General features: G+C 39.8%; 1 protein-coding gene across 1 annotated transcript in view; it reads left to right on the forward strand.

Moving 5' to 3' along the window:
* The window catches only part of LOC106507571, a 292,237-nt gene extending 287,842 nt beyond the window's left edge, over nucleotides 1-4,395 (forward strand). The window contains exon 8 of the mRNA XM_021097535.1: nucleotides 1,631-4,395. The gene's annotated coding sequence lies outside the window, so the exon portion shown is untranslated. The remainder of the gene's footprint in view (nucleotides 1-1,630) is intronic.

The following is a 6,152-nucleotide window of genomic DNA, read 5'->3' on the forward strand; positions in this document are numbered from 1 at the left end:
AGGTATGGGTTTGATCTCTCGCCTGGGGACTTCCATATGCCAAGGGTGTGGGCCAAAAAATTGGTTTTGAGTGCCTAATGTAAGCCAGGCACTATGCAGATACTAGGAATATTGTGATGACCTAGTCCATGCCTTCTTGACCTCTAGTCTTTTTTTTTTCATTTTTTTATTATTATTCATTCTTTATTTTTCATTTTTTATTATTATTCATATTTCATTGAGCACTATGTCGTGCCCAATGCCGTCTTAGAGACTGTGGTTGCCTGATGGGAGGGGGAGGGAGTGGGAGGGATCGGGAGCTTGGGCTTATCAGACACAACTTAGAATAGATTTACAAGGAGATCCTGCTGAATAGCATTGAGAACTATGTCTAGATACTCATGTTGCAACAGAAGAAAGGGTGGGGGAAAAACTGTAATTGTAATGTATACATGTAAGGATAACCTGACCCCCTTGCTGTACAGTGGGAAAATAAAAAAAAAAAAAAAAAAAAGAAGTGAGAATTTCCCAACAGGCCTACTGATCCATGTAGATGTCAAGTGGTCAATGATCACTGAGAAAGAGAAACACTCTTGTCCCAAGGATTATCCTTATGTTGGCTGGTTGAATGTCCTCTTTCCATTATGAAAAATGCTCTAGAATAATCATATTAATATTAAATTAATATCAACAGGCCATGAGAGATCATGGAGGTCAAATGAAATGAAATGAGTACCTAGGGCACTGGTGCAATTTGCTCATCTTAAAATAAGATGCTAACCTCATGGGGCCGTTACAAGATTCAATAGGATAATCAATGAAGAGTGCTCAACAAAGTGGCTGGCAATAAAAAACACTACTTAAATGTTAGTTGTTATTTTTTTCATGTCCATAATCACAGTGTATTTCTCATTAAATATTCCTCTTATTTATTTTCCACCTAATTTAATATATAAATGCTTACCATGTTGCTACAAAGTTGTTATGATTAGAATCTTGAGCAATTCGTCTAGGCATTATATGCCACTATTTATTTAACCCATCCCATGTAGACAGTGAGTCTGCCTCCAACTTTAAACTTTAAAACACACATACAAATTCGCATCTCCAGGTATGCACCATCTCCTGCATTTTGGATTATTAAACCCAGGAAAGATTTGAAAAATGTCCTTTACCAGTCAGGAATGTATTTATACCTATTGAAAATTGCTTCCAAAAGGAGATTTATAAAAATTTATTGCCATCAGCAGTATAAAAGTATGGCCATTCCAATGCATCTTTTGTGTTATTACTTTCTATCAAAATAAAAGATGCAAAATGATACCTCATGGCTATTCTGTTTAGCACTCTGTTTATCATTCAGGCTAAATCTTTTAAGTGTTCACTGGGTGGATTTCTTGTGCAAGGCTCAGTGCTTGTGTCATTTCTTTATGTATCAATGCCTTTCTCATTAATTACTCTGGTGTACTACCTCCCTTTTAAAATCTTGGAACAGAGTTGTTTTTCCTCTTACATGAGGAGATGCTTTTTGTTACGTGATGAGAAGGTGCTTTTGTTGCATTTGTGCCTTTGACCATGTGGAAAGTATTCTCACTGACTCTTGTTTCTCATATCTAAGGAATCTGTCACATAGTTTCTGATCTTCTTTCAGAGTCAAAGCCTTTTCATCTGAGTTCATTCTCCCTGCACACTTCATCCTCCTGAAATTGCACCAAGAAGCCACGATCAGATCACATCACCACCGATAAACCCTCCGCTGAGCGTTATCGTTCCTCCAGGCATCTGAAACGGTGCTAATGTTCACGCTCCGAATGTCAGCGGACTGTGTACCCTTCACTCTCAGTAGATGCTGAGTTTTATGCTCACCATTACTCTCTGTTCACTGGCGCCGATTCATATAGTGCATCAATTTTCTTTCATTTTTGTTTCTCAACTCCTACGGCAAAGTTTAGCACCATAAAATATGTGACATGACTCGATGATGAAGCAGCAGCTTCCTGCTGAAACTTCAGAGCAAGAGACACTTTTTTTTTTTTTTTTTTAAAGAAAGAAGGCCATTGAGCTACCAGCTGTTCTCCTAAAAAAGATGTGGCAGCATTATCCACGCAGATATTCTGCAGTTGTTTCCTGGCCATAATGAAAAGGGATTTTATTTGATTTTTTTTAGGCTCAACTGGATGTGGTTTCCAGGAACTCATCAGGATAAGGAGACATGTATCTTTGCACTGGATAAACTGAGTCTAAGTATCATACTTATCCATCGTCAAGGCCAACATCTTTATTTCTTGATTCCATAAAGAAATAGAAAATTGGCATTTTTTAAAAAAAGGTTACTGACGTTAAAATGTGCTTCATTCTACTGTCAAATACGGTAGATGCCACTTAAAAGAAGTGTTGCCCACATAAAGCAAAGCAAAAATTCACTTGAACTTTCTTTCTCCCCATGCCCTACTTTTCAGCAGTATTATCCAAGAAGAATTATCAACAATTTAGGTGGAGAAGTGTACAGGGACAGGTTGATGCTAGCCTGAGGTATTACTCCCCAGTGACTTGAATAGCGAAGATAAGTAGAATATTTCTCTAGAGGGCACATAGTAGAATGGCTAATTTGCACAGAAAAGGGCATCATTCTGCGTTTGCATCTGCAGTACATGAAATCTTAAGTTCCTAGTACCCGGTTTGTAAGCATCTCACACACATGGCAGTCTACCCATTGAGGAGTCCCACTCTCCTTCAAACTCCTATGCTGGAGCTTGGAATAGAGGAAGGATGGAGAAATGATTGCTGCGGCAGATTTTTCTCCACTTCCTTCCCCCACAAGGTGTGAGCTACCAGGGTTTCCTGACAAAAATTTTGAGACAATTCAAACAATGAGGGGTCAGGATCAGAGGGAGACTGTGTAAAAGTCATCCAGTAGAGAGGTCTGGGAACTGCCCTTGACTTACGCCTCTCGGCCCCTCCCCTACATTCAGTCACCTAGGAAGTCTTATGATTTCAATTTCCTAAAAAACCTCTCTCCAGTGACCCTCCCTCCAATACCCCATTGTCTCAAGGTGGCTCACTGGTTTCCCTGCCTTCTGGCTCCATCTCCCCGTTCCAACCCTTCACTCCAGGCACTGGGATGATGGTTCTGAAAAACAAAGATACACGTTTATTTTATGAAGTTCCTTATATAGCAAAGCTGAACCATTGCTTTATCTTCTGTAGAGAATAAAGCTCCATTCTTAGGCTGGCGTGGGAGAGTGAACCTTGTCCAACAGAGCAGGGCAACTGATCTGGAAATCAAAATGGTGTTCAGGCACACGTTCAGTGGTGGTCCTGCTCCTTAAAACAGCATCTTCACCTTTACTTTCAGAGGCGTTATGTAATCCGGATCCACTTGGGGCTGGCTCTGTGGTCTAAATTGAGTTGCCTTTCCCCTTTCCCTGTTACCAGCTTGATTTGTTTTTCTCAGTCCTAGTAAGCTCATCATTTATCCCTCTGCTTTTCAGCTGCCAAAATATTGTAGATGTTGCCCCCTCTTTGATTCTCTGTTCTTGCTGTGTATGCCTTTTAAAGAAACCCTGGATTGGGGAGGGTTTGAAATTAGCAGACACAAACCACTTTAGGTAAAACAGATAAATAAGGTTCTAGTGTACAGCACCGGGAACTATATCCAATATCCTATAATAAACCATGATAGAAAAGTAAAAAAAAAATAAAAGAAAAACCCTATAATGTTGTTTTAATGGCCTTTTGAGAGAGAGAGAAAATATATGTGTATCTTCAATGGCTATCTTTACCTAGAATCCACCTGTAATTTTTTTTTTTTACATAAATGCAAAAAACTAGTCACAGTCACCCAGATCCACAGACACATCAGGAGGGTATTTGAGTGAGGAGGTGAAGGGGATATTTTCAAAATTAAAAAAAAAAAAATGTTGAGTCACAGTGTTATGCAAAAATGAAATTGCTAGAGATCATATTGCATTTTAATATGGAACTTTAGAGCATGGCCCTAAAAAAGATGATCAATTTTTATGCTGCTGAAGTGGTAGAGCACGCTAATAAAAATAAAAATAAAGTATACTAAAGAGTCACCCTTAGCGTGGCATCCAAAGTCAAACTGTTTCTACTTTCTTTGCAGCTCTTGTTTATTAAGAAACACACAATTTCATAACAATTTCATGTCAAAGTCAGCTTCATAACTATCATTTTTAATTCTCGTGGAATGTTCAATTGGATTGATAAGGTATCACTTACTAATTCATTTCCAGTTGCTTTCCCAGCATAAATAGAACTCCTTGCATGTCACTGAGCTTCTGCTAGGGCAGATCTATCCCAGCTCTACTCTACGTTCTATAGCATTTGATATTATCATTTTATTTTATTTTGTTCTTTTTAGGGCAACACCTGCAGTATATGGAAGTTCCCAGGCTAGGGGTTGAATTGGAGCTGTAGCTGCCAGTCTATGGCACAGCCATAGCAGTGTGGGATCTGAGCCACATCTGTGACCTACACCATAGCTCACAACACCAGATCCTTAACCCACTGAGCAAGGCCAGGGGATGGAACCTGCATTCTCATGGATGCTAGTCGGGTTCGTAACATGCTGAACCATGACGGGAACTCCTTGGCATTATCATTTTAAAACCATGTGTAGTTAGTAATGATACGATTGTTTTAGTTATCATTTTTGTTAATGAGGTTAACTATTTTATTTACAATGTTGATTATGAAATTGTATTATCTATTGTGGGAAACATTTAGATTGTTCTCTTTTTACCACTTAGTTATTAGTTTCCTAACCAGTTGGAACGAACTCTTATTTCCCTGGACAGATACTCACAATGTGTTGCAGGGACACTTAGGAGGAGGGGACCTAACCTTTGCATTCTTTGAGTTCACATGCTAGTTGGCATGCAGGCTGTCCTGAGCCCCTCCATGTGCTAGGGAACAGTGTGGAGAGAGCATTCTAGGTCAACGGAACAGGCGAATCGAAGGAAGGGAGGCATATATTTAGAAAATACAAGAAACAGAGATACAGTCTTATCTCCCACATTTGCTACAAGCAGCTTTTTTCATTTTTGCTTTTAAAAAAGACTTAATGTTTTCAAATGCGTGTTTGTAATTATTTCGGTTGATCATATTTTGAGGTTGTTACTGTTCCTCTAAAAACGAATCCAGCAGGATCTGGGTCATCATGGTTGACTAGGACAAAGGCATAATTAAGCTGCAGCAACACCTCTCCTTAGGGGTAGTTATGCAAATATGCATATATATATTTGAACCATAAGCAATCAATAAAGAAGTATTTGATTAAGACAACATTACATTAAGGCTGTATTCTCCAAGTGCCTCTCTGTGATGTTGGCTGTCATCTGTTATAATGGCAATCAGCACTGCTGCTCATTATTCTGAGTGAAGAGTGGCTCTTAATGACAGACGTGGGATCGGTCTACAGAGACTGGACCTGGCTCCACTCCTGATGTAGAAATACTTTTAATATGAGGGATTTATAAAATGCTGTTGTCTTTGCTCCATCTTGCATTTAGACACGAGAGTCGCGTTTGCCACAAGCCCCTGAGACTTTGGTTATTGTTGGAACAACTCTTTTTCATTAAAGTATGTGTGAGTGAAAGGGATGTCAAAGATATGATTTTTTTTTATTCTGGAATTTATGGACTATTTGGAGTGACCATAATACTTTGAAGACTATATTCAGTTACTGTTGCCTGTCTATTGCTCACTGAACTGTAAGCTCCTTGAGGGCAGAAGTTATGTCGTACTCATCCTTATGTCCATGCTGCCTGAAATTTAATAGAATCTCTAGAGGCTCAGTGACAGTGTTGACTGGCTGAGAGAAGACATGCCTGGATAGGACATGTTCATGTGACAGCTCTAATCCTGCTGCACTGTTAGTGGTAGAGAGAGCATGAGCACGCGGGGGATAGATGGACAGGATGAAGACAGGCTGCTAGTGGAGAAGAGAGTGGGCTTGTGTTGTGGGTAAGCCCAAGGCATGTGGAGCTGGAAAAAAAGACCAATTGAAGCAGCAAGGGGAAGGCAAGACTGAAAGTACAGCATCACATCCCAGCAACAGTGACCACCTCAGCTTGGCTGTACCTGTGGGTACGAGGAGGAGAAAGGAGGGGATCAGGTAGGAAATGCCTCAGTTTGGAAGGGCTATGAAT

The sequence above is a fragment of the Sus scrofa genome, chromosome 6, assembly GCF_000003025.6.
Source record: "Sus scrofa isolate TJ Tabasco breed Duroc chromosome 6, Sscrofa11.1, whole genome shotgun sequence".
Taxonomy (NCBI): Eukaryota; Metazoa; Chordata; class Mammalia; order Artiodactyla; family Suidae; genus Sus; species Sus scrofa.